At 45.3% G+C, this 14,735-nt stretch overlaps 1 pseudogene; it reads right to left on the reverse strand.

The window, feature by feature from the left end:
• Window positions 1–370: 370 nt before the first annotated feature.
• The window catches only part of LOC141176197 (vacuolar protein sorting-associated protein 37A-like), a 192,048-nt pseudogene continuing 177,683 nt past the window's right edge, over window positions 371–14,735 (reverse strand).

The raw sequence follows: 14,735 nt of genomic DNA on the forward strand, positions 1-14,735 counted from the left end.
TGCAGACAACATGGCGGTATATTATCGTACCTATAGCGGTGCATAGTATGGATGGTGTATATGAACATGCAGACAACATGGCGGTATATTATCGTACCTATAGCGGTGCATAGTATGGATGGTGTATATGAACATGCAGACAACATGGCGGTATATTATCGTACCTATAGCGGTGCATGGCATGGTATGGATGGTGTATATAAACATGCAGAGAAGATGGCGGTATATTATCGTACCTATAGCGGTGCACAGTATGGATGGTGTATATGAACATGCAGACAACATGGCGGTATATTATCGTACCTATAGCGGTGCATAGTATGGATGGTGTATATGAACATGCAGACAACATGGCGGTATATTATCGCACCTATAGCGGTGCATGGTCCTGGCTGTGCAGGGATATGGACTGTTGCAGCTTCTCTACTGTGGCAGCACTGAGAGATAGGAGACAAATCGTCAGTGATGTGAATGGCTTCTAGAGACATAAGTGAAACATGACAGGACTCGGCTCTGCACAGATGCACAATATGATCTAGAGAGCAATTACAATGCCACCTTGGGCCATGTAGCCGGTGTCAGTCACTATCTTTGTCTTTCCTAGGCTTCTTCGTGCAGTCGTTGTATAGGTGCACTATAGGTGCATCAGTGACTGCCAGTCATACTGAGATAACACAGGAGGACATACAATACAAGAGGGCTGTATCCAGCACCAGATCTGAAGAAAATCATTGTAAAAACAACCATTTATTGAAAAGTTATTAAAACTGACGCACTTCAGACTCTGCGCTCTTAATCCTAGTATGGCGTAGTTCTCCAGCGCTAGGTCGTGGTTAAATAATGGAGGTATAGGATATGATGTAGACAGATCATTAGTTCTCTGAACTGAATATATAGACATTTGTTTCTCCAATCAATTCTTTATTTAGTTAATATCCATTAAATCAGTTCCACCATGCATGCCATCTGGTTCTCTGATCTTTAATGTGAGGAGCCATGAAGCCTCTATGTTTTCTACTACGTGATCCATCGCCTCCTCTCTTGGGTGGAGGAACTTTCTCAGCCGCATTAACCCCGAGGCTTCTGACATCACCATTGTGCTGATGTGGAGAGGCCCCGGATACCCTATACCTTCATTATTTCCCCCCACCTAGCGCTGGAGAGCTAGAACATACTAGGAGAACACATCGTGTGAAGCGCGGCAGTCGTGCATGCCTCGGAGAAATGCTTTTTTTATTAGATGAATTCTTTGTAACATTTTTTTCAATAAATGGTTTTTACAATGATTTTCTTCGGGCCTGGTGCTGGGTGCACCCCTCTTGTAGCCATTTTGCCCTGCTGGAGGGAGTATGCACAATCAGCAGGGGAGCTGGATTAACCTCTTCTTTCCTCTCTAGGAGGACATACAATGTGGAGGCCATGGCTTCCCGCTCATCGGTACAAGCCGTGTCCGCTGCTCCACCAGATCCAGACCGCAGATAACATTCGCTCTATGGATCCAAGGCTGACCAGCCCAGATACTGAATCATTAATGGCAGCAATTCCCTGTATACAGACATATCTTAGGGAACTGCTATTCATGCAATTCCCCAGTATAAGGCGCACCACTATTAAACCAATACCACAGCACTTACTCTTCTCTTTTCCATGAACAGAGTTAAAAAATCATCTATTTCTGTTTTTCCCTCAAGGAAATTTTGGGCAAAATTGTCAGAGTCCTCTTCAGCTTGGTGGGCAGCGACTTTTAACCTGGCCTGTAGTGCGCTGAGACCGCAGCTCTGCGAGGGGGGAAGGAGCAGGACGTTACACCTCATCCCATATGGCACAGGGACTCACCTATTTTACTAGCGGCAGTAGGTTTCCCCAGCAAATGGGGCTCATTTACAGATCGTCCATTGCAGCCAATCATAATGCAGCTTTCATTCCTCAAACTGTTCCTAAAAAATGAAAGCCAAGCTCTGGTTGGCTGCTGTGAAAGCATCTGGTCATGTACCATTCACATGCTATAACCTCACAGTACTAATCATCAGGATTAAATACAAGTCTGGACAATTGGACCTATCGTCTGTCTAGTAGAAAAGATCAGCTGATATAAAAATGTGTATTATATGGAAAACTGGGCGAGATGATGCTGAAAACATTGTATAGGACTATAGTGGCAATCTGGGAACATGTAGCGACTAGTGATGAGCGAGCGTGCTCGTTTAACCCTTTAAACGAGCACACTCGGGTACTCGCTGAGTAGTTTCGTCGTGTTCAGCATTTCCGTTGCAGCCGGGGCGGCTGCATGTATCGCGGCTGTTACACAGCTGTGACACATGCAGGGATTGCCTGTTTGTTAGCCAGTCTCTGCATGTGTCACAGCTGTGTAACAGCCGCGACACATGCAGCTGCTGCGGCTGCAACCGATATGCACAGCACGCCGAAACTACTTGGCGAGTACCCGAGCGTGCTCGTTTAAAGGGTTAAACGAGCACGCTCGCTCATCACTAGTAGAGACATCATACATATAGTAATATTTCAATATTCAGCCAATTCTTGCATGGCCCCCTTACAGTGCACGCCGTCCATATCCCCCCGCACTGTAAACCTTTCAGAACGTTCCCTTTGTTCTACTGAACAATAATGTAATTTGTGGCTTCAGCGGCTTTCTGCAGATTAGAAGTCCAGTTTCCACAGGAACACATAAAGGGCTTTTATTACCCTTTAACTTATCAAAGAGATCTACTGACAGCACAGTTCTGCAATTAAAGGGAATGTGTCATCAGAAAATGACCAGGACTTTATGTTAAAGGTAACCTGTCAGCTCCCCCGAGATCACAAACCGTCACCATGTATTTATTTCTCACTTTATACCCGTCCTAACAAACCCCTTTTAGTGGCTTTCTGATTTCTGCATTTGGCGAAAATCTATTTTCTAATTGTGGTGGCAATTTGCTAATTAGAGGGTGACTAGTGGTGGGGCGCGTTGCAATGCCCCCACAAATATTCACCTACTTATTATCACGGCCGCAGTTATAAAAATGTTAGAAATCAGTAAGCCACTATTAATGGGCTCTTTACACAGGGTACAAAAAGATGAATAAATACATGGTGGCGCTTCGGGAGGCATGAGAAAGCTGACAGCTTCTCTTTACATGTTATTTTTAACTACTGAGTTTTTTTTTCGATTTTCCATAACACAATCTAGATAAAAAAAAAATGCAAACTGGCCATTAATCCTAATACTAGACTCAAACTTCTTATTGTGTTCACAAGGCTTTGCATCAGTCTCATGATCATCACAGACAGGATAATAATGAAAGGTAACAATCAATATAGAATAGAATCCACCATTCACAAGAGGTGATATCACTGTCCCGCAGGCGCCATCTTCTCTAGCCCCGTATCCGCCACATTACCTCGCTCAGCTCATGGTGTCTTTGCTGGTTTTCATTTGAGTCAGAAGCTCATACTGGAAGAGAAGAAAAACACAAGGAAATGAGGATGAATTCACGCCTGCCGCATTTGCTGCAGCTTTTACGGCCAGATCAGAGCAGGTTTATAAGGTAAGTGGATGAGACTTTACAAATCTCATCCGCAAACTGTAAAGATTGCCCATATAGAAAAATGAGAACGCCAAAGATGTTCCAAATCCCGGCATGTCATTGTGGGGTGAAAATACAGCAGATTATCAATGTGAATTTCACCAACTTCAATATAGCAAGGGTGAGATCGTCAGAATTCCTCAGCACAATCCACAAATGAACCAAACCTGCCGTAAAGACTGCGCCTGCCATGTCAGCCCCATCCACAGTGGCTTACCTTATCTAATAATGCTTGTCGCTTTGACTCCAGAATTGGCTCAATTTGAAGATTCTTTTCTGGATTAAAAAAAAAAAAAAAATTCTATATTAATATACACATACAGAGGATGAAATAAGTATTGAACATGTCACCAATTGTCTAAGTAAATATATTACTAAAGGTGCTATTGACATGAAATTCTCACCAGATGTCGGTAACAACCCATCCAGTCCACACAGGCAAAGAAATCAAATCATAGATGTCCATGAATTATGTGTAATAATGAGAAATGACAGGAAAAAGGTACTGAACACATGAAGAGAGAGAGGCAAAAAGCCATGGAAAGTCATGACACCAGCTGAAATCTATCAGTAATTAGAAACCCATCCTGCCACTTAGTGAAAAATAATATTAGGTGGTTCAACTGATGGCCTATAAAAAGGTGTCTCGCTAGCAAGATGCCACACAAGAAACAATTCATGATGGCTAAAACCAGTGAGCGGTCTCAAGACCTCCGCAACCTAATTGTTGCAAAACATACTGACGGTATTGGTTACAGAAGAATTTCTAAATTACTGAAGGCTCCAGTGAGCACTGCTGGGGCCATAATCCAGAAATGTAAAGAACATAATTTCATAATAAACCGGTCACGACCAGGTGCTCCCCGCAAGATTTCAAACAGAGGAGTGAAATTAATTATCAAAAGAGTTGTCCATGACCAAGGACCACCTGTGGAGAGTTACAGAAAGACCAGGAATCAGCAATTGTTTCAAAGAAAACTATAAGTGATGCACTCAACCTCCATGGTCTGTATGCACGCTTAGCACGCAAGACTCCATTGCTGAACAAAAAGCATGTTGACGCGTGTTTAACGTTTGCTCAACAATATTTAGACAAGCCTGTGAAATACTGGGAGAATATAGTCTGGTCAGATGAGACCAAAATTGAACTCTTTGGATGTCATAATACACACCATGTTTGGAGGCCAAAAGACACTGCATATCACCCCCAAAACACCATACTAGCAGTGAAGTTTGGAGGTGGGAACATCATGGTGTTGGGCCGTTTTTCAGCGTACGGCAATCTTCATATTAATGAAGGAAGGAGGAATGGATAAATGTACGAGACATTCTTGATAAAAATCGGCTGCAATCTACCAGGATGATGATGAAACAAGGGTGGACATTTCAGCAAGACAATGATCCCAAACACACAGCCAAGGAAACGCTCAATTGTTTTCAGAGAGAGATAATTAAAGCTGCTAAAATGGCCCACCCAATCACCTGACCTGAATCCAACACAATATTTATAGAAGGAACTGAAGCTCAGAGTTCATAGAAGGAGCCCAAGAGATCTTCTGGATTTGTAGCGTGTTTGTGTGGAAGAATGGGACAAAATCACACCTGAGCAATGCATGCGACTAGTTTCTCCATACAGGATGAATCTTGAAGCTGTCATCACCAACAAAGGCTTGTGTACGAAGTATTAAATACATTTCAGTAAGCATAGTCAATACTTTTTCCCCGTGTAATTTCTCATTATTACACATAACTTAATTTATGGACATCTATTGTTTGATTTCTTTGCCTATGTGCATTGAATGGTCTGTTACTGATATCTGGGGAGAATTTCATGCCTATAGCACCTTTAGTAACATAGTTACTTAGAAAATTGGTGAAGTGTGAGTATTTCACCCGCTGTGTATATCCAGTGGGGAAAATAAGTATTTGATACACTGCCGATTTTGCAAGTTTTCCCACCTACAAAGAATGGAGAGGTCTGTATTTTTTTTTTTATCATAGGTATACTTCAACTGTGAGAGACAGAAGAAGAATCCAGAAAATCACATTGTATGATTTTTACATAATTAATTAGCATTTTATTGATTGAAATAAGTATGCGATACAATAGAAAAACAGAACGTAATATTTGGTACAGAAACCTTTGTTTGCAATTACAGAGGTCAGAAGTAGTGTTGAGCATTCCGATACTGAAATATTGGGTATCGGCCGATATTCGCGGTATCGGAATTCCGATACTTAATTCCGATACTTTTACAATATCGAATACCGGAATCGGAAGTTCCCATAATGCCTGCGCTCTGCAGTGTCTTTGAAGGATGACAAGCTGGATGGCAGCGCTCAGCTGCGATCCAGCCTGTCATCAGAATGCCATCCCAGCGTGGGAGAACTCTCCTGATCGTTTAAAAGCCGGCGGGCGGTAAAAAGCCGCCGGCTTTTAAACAATCACACAGCCCCATACTGCTTCCCCGCAGCCTCCTACCCCGATCCTCCGCTCCCCTCGCCACCTCCCATCCCGATCGTAAGTTAGGACCGGGCGGGGAGCGCAGCACCAAGGAGCGGGGAGCGAAGGACCCGGGCGGGGAAGCCGGCAGTGAAAAGACTTCACCGCCGGCTTTCTCCCTTCTGTGCTGCGCTTTCACGCCGGTTATTTCAAAGGAACAGCTGAGGTATCAGGTGATGCTGATCAGCTGTTCATTTGAAGTAGCCGCAGTGCCCTCAGAGGGTTCACGTGAGTTCATGCTTGACTGCATTGCATGAACTCACATGAACTTTCCCACGGCCGCACAGGTCAGCCTCCCAGACGATCAGCCCGTCATGATTGGTGTGTGTGGGTGTCTGTGCGTGTGTCTGCGAGTGTGTGCGGGGTGTCTGTGCGTGTGTCTGCGAGTGTGTGCGGGGTGTCTGTGCGATGTCTGTGCGATGTCTGTGCGATGTGTGCGCGGTGTCTGTGCGATGTCTGCGAGTGTGTGCGGTGTCTGTGCGATGTCTGCGAGTGTGTGCGGATGTGTGCGTGCAGGCAGACATAGGCCGATGTGACACTACTACTCCCATCGGCCTATGTCTGTCCCCCGTCCACTCGTGCCAGCAGGATCAGCTCGATGGGAGCAGTAGTTCCCATCAGCCTGATCCTGTTATTTAAATTGCCCTACTGTTTCCCCAATAAATTTTAAATACATGTCATTGGTGGCCAGTGGTTACCTACAATAAATTAGTTCATACATTACCTGTCCCCGCCGATCGCCACCTAAAATAAAGTAAAAAATAAAAACTACACCTATACTCACCTAGACACCTAATTCCCCAAAGCCATCGATTTCCTGTAATAAAATATAAAATAATAAACCACAACCTTATCCTTACCCCTCCGTAGTAGTCCACGAGTGTCCCACGATGATCTCCAGTTTAGAGCAGTCACATAGAATGTGACCGCTCTGAACCGCTGCCGCCGCTAGAATGACGGGGCCGTAAAGCAGCCCCGTCATTGCATAAGCGGGTTCGCCGGAGTTCAGGCAGCGCTGCTCCGGTTAGCTCCTTTACGGCCCTGCTGTATCGTGAGAAATTCCCACGGTACAGCAGTGCCGTAAAGGAGGTCTCCTGAGCTGCGCTGCCTGAATGCACTCCAGTGACCTCAGTCAGTGGCTCCCGCTGCCGGGAGCGGACGTGTTCCCGGCAGTGTGAGCTTACAGCAGCCATGCACAGCTGTCACCATCTCCAGATGTGACAGCTGTGCATGGGAGATCAGCGCTGGAACGTGGACAGGTAACTATTTTTTTTTAGTAAACTAAGAATTAAATAAAATTGTGTGTTTTATTTCAAATAAATTATTTTTTTCTGGGTGTAGTGTGTTTTTTCTTTTTAACACTTTGTAGGTTAGTAATGGGGGTGTCTTATAGACGCCCATCATTACTAACCTGGGCTTCATGGCAGCTGGCGCTGACATGAACCCCAACCCTATTACCCCCTGCCACCGCACCAGGGCAGCGTGGAAGAGCGAGGCTAAGTGCCAGAGTTGGCGCATTCTGTGGATGCGCCATTTCTGGGGCGGCTGACGACTGGTGTTTCTAGCCTGGGAGGGGGCCAATATTCATGGCACCCTTCCTGGGCTATTAATATCAGCCCCCAGCTGTCTGCCTAGCCTTTGCTAGCTATTAAATAGGGGGTACCCCACGTCATTTTTTTTGGGGGGTCCCCCATTTTAATAGCTAGTAAAGGCTAGGTATTCAGCTGGGGGCTGATATTAGTAGTCTGGGAAGCTCCGTGGGTATTACCCACTTCCCAGGCTTCAAACATCTGCCCCAGCCATCTGCTTAACCTCCGCTAGAGACTAAAATTATGGGGGATCCCACGCCAATTTTTTTTTAAATAAATCCTTTATTTTAACACTAAATAACATTTGAGGAGTTAATAAAGATGCAGTCCCTAAATTATTATTTATTTTTTAATTAATTTTTCCCAAAAATTTTGACGTGGGCTTTGCCATATTTTTGTATGCCAGCCAGGTACAGCATCCAGCTTCTATGAACGCGCCATTTTCCGGGGTGGCTGCGGACTGCAATTTGCACCGGTGGGGGCAGAAAGCTTGGGCCTCCCTGCGCTGCAGATTCCATCCCCCAGCTGCCTAGTTGTACCTGGCTGGACACAGAAATAGGGAGAAGCCCCACGTATTTTTTTTTTTAATTATTTCATGAAATTCATGAAATAATAAAGAAAAAAAGGGCTTCCCTATATTGTTGTGTCCGGCCAGGTACAAATAGGCAGCTGGTGGTTGGGCGCAGCCCGTTCCTGCCTGCTGTACCTGGCTGGACACAAATATAGTGCGAAGTCCCACGTCAATTTTTTTTAAATTATTTCAGGAAATTCATGAAATAATTTTAAAAAAATTGACGTGGGGCTTCGCACTATATTTGTGTCCAGCCAGGTACAGCAGGCAGGAACGGGCTGCCCCCAACCACCAGCTGCCTATTTGTACCTGGTTGGACACAACAATATAGGGAAGCCCTTTTTTTCTTAATTATTTCATGAATTTCATGAAATAATTTAAAAAAAAAATACGTGGGGCTTCGCCCTATTTTTGTGTCCAGCCAGGTACAACTAGGCAGCTGGGGTCTGGAATCCGCAGCGTAGGGAGGCCTAAGCTTTCTGGGCCCCACCCGCTGCAAATTGCAGTCCGCAGCCACCCCGGAAAATGGCGCATTCATAGAAGCGCCATCTTCTGGCGCTGTACCCAACTCATCCAGGGCCCTGGTGCGGTGGCTCACTGGGTAATAAAGGGGTTAAGGCCAGCTTGGCATTATCAGCTGGCCCTAAGCCCGAAATTCATGGGGTCACGCCAATATTAGACATGACCACCATGAATTTCTAGTAAAGTATTTAAAAAAAACACAACACCCAGAATAAAGTCCTTTAATTGAAATAAACACACAACTCTTTATTGTTCTAAATTAAACTATACTTACCATCACGCTCATTCCAGCTGAAGCCAACGATCTCCTGCAATAAAAGAAAAATAATAAAGCAACCTCATCCTTACCTTTCCATGGTTCCCACGACAGCTTCAGCTCTGCTACATCGAGATGACAGGCTGGACCGCAGCAGAACGCTGCCATCCAGCCTGTCATCCCGCAGACACTGAGAAGCGCAGGCTTTCTTGCGCTCCTCAGTGTCTCTCTGTGACGGCATAAAGATGAGCCGAGGTCATGTCCAATGAACTCGGCTCACCTCATGCACGTCACTGACAGCGTGGGAAAATTCTCCTGCACTCAGCGCTTCAGCGTGAGAATTTTCCCACGCTGTCAGTGACGTGAATGAGGTGAGGTCATGTCCAATGAACTCAGCTCACCTCATGCACGTCACTGACAGCGTGGGAAAATTCTCACGCTGAAGCGCTGAGTGCAGGAGAATTCTCCCACGCTGTCAGTGACGTGCATGAGGTGAGCTGAGTTCATTGGACATTAACTCGGCTCATTTGGATGCCGTCACAGAGAGACACTGAGGAGCGCAAGCATGCCTGCGCTTCTCAGTGTCTGCGGGATGACAGGCTGGATGGCAACGTTCTGCTGCGGTCCAGCCTGTCATCTCGATGTAGCAGAACTGAAGCTGTCCTGGGAACCATGGAAAGGTAAGGATGAGGTTGCTTTATTATTTTTCTTTTATTGCAGGGGATCGTTGGCTTCAGCTGGAATGGGTGTGATGGTAAGTAGAGTTAAATTTAGAACAATAAAGAATTGTATGTTTATTTCAATTAAAGGACTTTATTCTGGGTGTTTGTGGTTTTTTTTTTAACTTTGACTATGGGGTTAGTAATGGGGGTGTCTTATAGACGCCTCTCCATTACTAACCTGGGCTTGATGTCAGCTGGCATTATAAGCTGACATCAACCCCAACCCTATTACCCCACTGCCACCGCTACAGGGCAGTGGGAAGAGCGAGGCTAAGTGCCAGAATTGGCGCATCTTATGGATGCGCCATTTCTGGGGCGGCTGATGGCTGGTGTTTCTAGCCTGGGAGGGGGCCAATATTCATGGCACCCTTCCTGGGCTATTAATATCAGCCCCCAGCTGTCTGCCTAGCCTTTGCTAGCTATTAAATTAGGGGGGACCCCACGTCATTTTTTTGAGGGGGTCCCCCATTTTAATAGCTAATAAAGGCTAGGTATTCAGCTGGGGGCTCATATTAGTAGCCTGGGAAGCTCCGTGGGTATTACCCCCTTCCCAGGCTTCAAACATCTGCCCCAGCCGTCTGCTTAACCTCCGCTAGAGCCTAAAATTAAGGGGAACCCCACGCCAATTTTTTTTTAAATAAATCCTTTATTTTAACACTAAATGACAGGTACAGTAATCAACACTGTCACTGTACTTCATATATATGTGACTGACATGTTTCTATCTATCTAATCTATGTATGATTCTCTATTCCTTCTATTCTAAATTGTCGGGTACAGATGCTGAATTGCCGGCCGGCTTTTTTAAAGAGACGGTGCATGAAAACACTATTATATTTTTAAATAAATCCTTTACACTAAATGACAAGTACAGTAACCAACACTATCACTGTACTTATTATATATGTGACTGACATGTTTCTATCTATCTAATCTATGTGTGATACTCTATTCTTTCTGTTGTAAATTGTCGGGTACCGGTGTATGCCGCTGATGAATTGCCGGCTTTTCGCGTAATACATTCTACATTATTCTTAGTTGTTTTAATTCATGTAGAATTAACCTACAAGGAAAGAAAGGGTTTATTTTCATTCCGATATTTGTGTCCCATTGACTTGCATTGGTTTCCGGTATCGGAATCGGCGATATCCGATACTTTTTGGGTATCGGTCCGATCCAATCCGATACGATATTTCCTGATATCGGAAGGTATCGCTCAACACTAGTCAGAAGTTTCCTATAGTTCTTGACCAAGTTTGCACACACCGCAGCAGGGACTTTGGCCCACTCCTCCATACAGATCTTCTCCAGATCTTTCAGGTTTCGGGGCTGTCGCTGGGCAACATTGGAGTTTCAGCTCCCTCTAAAGATTTTCTACTGGGTTCAGGTCTGGAGACTGGTTAGGCTACTCCAGGACCTTGAAATGCTTCTAGCAGAGACACTCCTTAGTTTCCTTGGTTATGTGTTTCGGGTAATTGTCATGGTAGAAGACCCAGGCACGTCCCATCTTCAATGCTCTTACTGAGGGATAGAAGTTGTTGGACAAAATCTCGCGATACATGACCCCATCCATCCTCCCTTCAATATGGTGCAGTCATCCTGTCCCCTTTGCAGAAAAGCACCCCCAAAGTATGACATTTTCCCCACCATGCTTCACGGTTGGGACAGTGTTCTTGGGGTTGTACTCATCCTCCTTCTTTCTCACGGCGAGTGTAGTTGATACCAAAAAGTTCTATTTTGGTCTCATCTGACCACAAGACCTTCTCCCATGCCAGATGGTCATTGGTAAACTTGAAATGGGCCTGGTCATGTGCTGTTGTTTGAGACTGTGGTCCCAGCTCTCTTCAGGTTATTGACCAGGTCTTCCTGTGTAGTGATGGGCTGATTCCTGACCTTTCTCAGAATCATGCTTACCCCACAAGGCGAGATCTTGCATGGAGCCTTACACCGAGGAGAATTGACAGTCATCTTGTGTTTCTTCCATTTTCTAATAATTGTGCCAACAGTTGTTGACTTCGCACCAAGCTCCTTGTCTACTGCCTTGTAGCCCATGCCAGCCTTGTGCAGGTCTACAATTTTGTCCCTGGTGTCCTTAGACAGCTCTTTGATCTTGGCCATGGTGGAGAGGTTGGAGTGTGATTGATTGAGCATGTGGACAGGTGTCTTTTATACAGGTTTATATGGTGCAATTAATAAAAGGTAATGAGTGCAGAGTAGGAGGGCTTCTTAAAGAAACACTAACAGGTCTGTAAGAGCCAGAATTCTTGCTGGTTGGTAGGAAATCAAATACTAATTCCATGCAATAAAATGCAATTTAATGATTTGAAAATCAAACAATGTGGTTTTCTGGTTTTTATTTTTAGATTCTGTATCTCACAGTTGAAGTGGATATACGATAAAAATTACAGACCTCTCCATTCTATGTAGGTGGGAAAACTTGCAAAATCGGCAGTGTATCAAATACTATTTTTACCACCATGTATATGTACAGTACAGACCAAAAGTTTGGACACACCTTCTCATTTAAAGATTTTTCTGTATTTTCATGACAATGAAAATTGTACATTCACACTGAAGGCATCAAAACTATGAATTAACACATGTGGAATTATATACTTAACAAAAAAGTGTGAAACAACTGAAAATAAGTCTTATATTCTAGGTTCTTCAAAGTAGCCACCTTTTGCTTTGATGACTGCTTTGCACACTCTTGGCATTCTCTTGATGAGTTTCAAGAGGTTGTCACCAGAAATGGTCTTCCAACAAACTTGAAGGAGTTCCCAGAGATACATAGCACTTGTTAGCCCTTTTGCCTTCACTCTGCGGTTCTGCTCACCCCAAACCATCTCGATTGGGTTCAGGTCTGGTGACTGTGGAGGCCAGGTCATCTGGCGTAGCACCCCATCACTCTCCTCATTGGTCAAATAGCCCTTACACAGCCTTGAGGTGTGTTTGAGGTCATTGTCCTGTTGAAAAATAAATGATGGTCCAACTAAACGCAAACCGGATGGAATAGCATGCCGCTGCAAAATGCTGTGGTAGCCATGCTGGTTCAGTATGCCTTCAATTTTGAATAAATCCCCAACAGTGTCACCAGCAAAGCACCCCCACACCATCACACCTCCTCCTCCATGCTTCACGGTGGGAACCAGGCATGTAGAGTCCATCCGTTCACCTTTTCTGCGTCGCACAAAGACATGGTGGTTGGAACCAAAGATCTCAAATTTGGACCAAAGCACAGATTTCCACTGGTTTACTGTCCATTCCTTGTGTTCTTTAGCCCAAACAAGTCTCTTCTGCTTGTTGCCTGTCCTTAGCAGTGGTTTCCTAGCAGCTATTTTACCATGAAGGCCTGCTGCACAAAGTCTCCTCTTAACAGTTGGTGTAGAGATGTGTCTGCTGCTAGAACTCAGTGTGGCATTGACCTGGTCTCTAATCTGAGCTGCTGTTAACCTGCGATTTCTGAGGCTGGTGACTCGGATAAACTTATCCTCAGAAGCAGAGGTGACTCTTGGTCTTCCTTTCCTGGGGCAGTCCTCAGGTGAGCCAGTTTCTTTGTAGCGCTTGATGGTTTTTGCAACTGCACTTGGGGACACTTTCAAAGTTTGCCCAATTTTTTGCACTGACTGACCTTCATTTCTTAAAGTAATGATGGCCACTCGTTTTTCTACACTTAGCTGCTTCTTTCTTGCCATAATACAAATTCTAACAGTCTATTCAGTAGGACTATCAGCTGTGTATCCACCAGACTTCTGCACAACTCAACTGATGGTCCCAACCCCATTTATAAGGCAAGAAATCCCACTTATTAAACCTGACAGGGCACACCTGTGAAGTGAAAACCTTTTCCGGTGACTACCTCTTGAAGCTCATCAAGAGAATGCCAAGCGTGTGCAAAGCAGTCATCAAAGCAAAAGGTGGCTACTTTGAAGAACCTAGAATATAAGACATATTTTCAGTTGTTTCACACTTTTTTGTTAAGTATATAATTCCACATGTGTTAATTCATAGTTTTGATGCCTTCAGTGTGAATGTACAATTTTCATAGTCATGAAAATACAGAAAAATCGTTAAATGAGAAGGTGTGTCCAAACTTTTGGTCTGTACTGTATGTGTGTGTATATATGTGGCACCCCAGGGGTCTGGTTTTCCACAGTAATGTAATGTTATGTCTGAGAGCAGGTGGGAGGTCCTTTGGTCAGGGATCCTGTGCATGCCACACCTCCTGCCCAGTCTTGGGAGGGGAAGAACTTCCCCTGTATAAACCCGGGGCTGAGGCAGGGTGAGTCAGACAAGGAGAGTGGAGACAAGAAGCAGCATAGGAAACAGGAGAGTTCCAAGGAGTCAGGGGCTGGCAGCTGCAGCGCTCGCCCTGACTAAGAAGATTCTTTACCGGACCCGGAGTCCGAGGCTGTGGGGACTAACTTCTACCCAGCAGCAGAATCCGTCAGGCAGGGGATTTCAGGTCCTCTGGCCCAGAAGCCCGAAGGCACGGTCACACGCGTGGGACCAGCACCGCCATCGTGGAGCGGAAGCCATTAGAAGGCCCCGAGTCACCGGCCATACGGGTGAGCACCACACGGTACACTCAGGGACGTGGGCTACTTACATCAGCTTCTAGCAAGGTAGCCAGAAGAGTACAGTCAGATTGTGAGGCCTACAACTACGCCTGGCCAGGGGAGATCCCATCTGCTCAAAGACTGACCAGGCCCCGTTTGCTAGCAAGTACTCCGGGAGGGTCTATCGTTGTTACCAGTAAAGACCCTGAACTACACCGTACCGTCTCTGAGTGGTTCCTGCTACCCCCATCATCCACGTCGGCTGCCCTGAGGCCATACCCCTCCCGTTGGGGGTTATACTATCACGCTGCACAATCCTACCACCGGCCTCAGCGGTCTGCCCTGCAGCAGCAGCTCCCTGGCTGCACTCAACGGGTGGCGTAGTCATCAACTATTTACTACTAATAGACTGCCGTCTAGTTTGAC

The sequence above is a fragment of the Phyllobates terribilis genome, unplaced genomic scaffold (assembly GCF_046119375.1).
Source record: "Phyllobates terribilis strain yellow unplaced genomic scaffold, ASM4611937v1 Scaffold_17__1_contigs__length_24005725, whole genome shotgun sequence".
NCBI lineage: Eukaryota > Metazoa > Chordata > Amphibia > Anura > Dendrobatidae > Phyllobates > Phyllobates terribilis.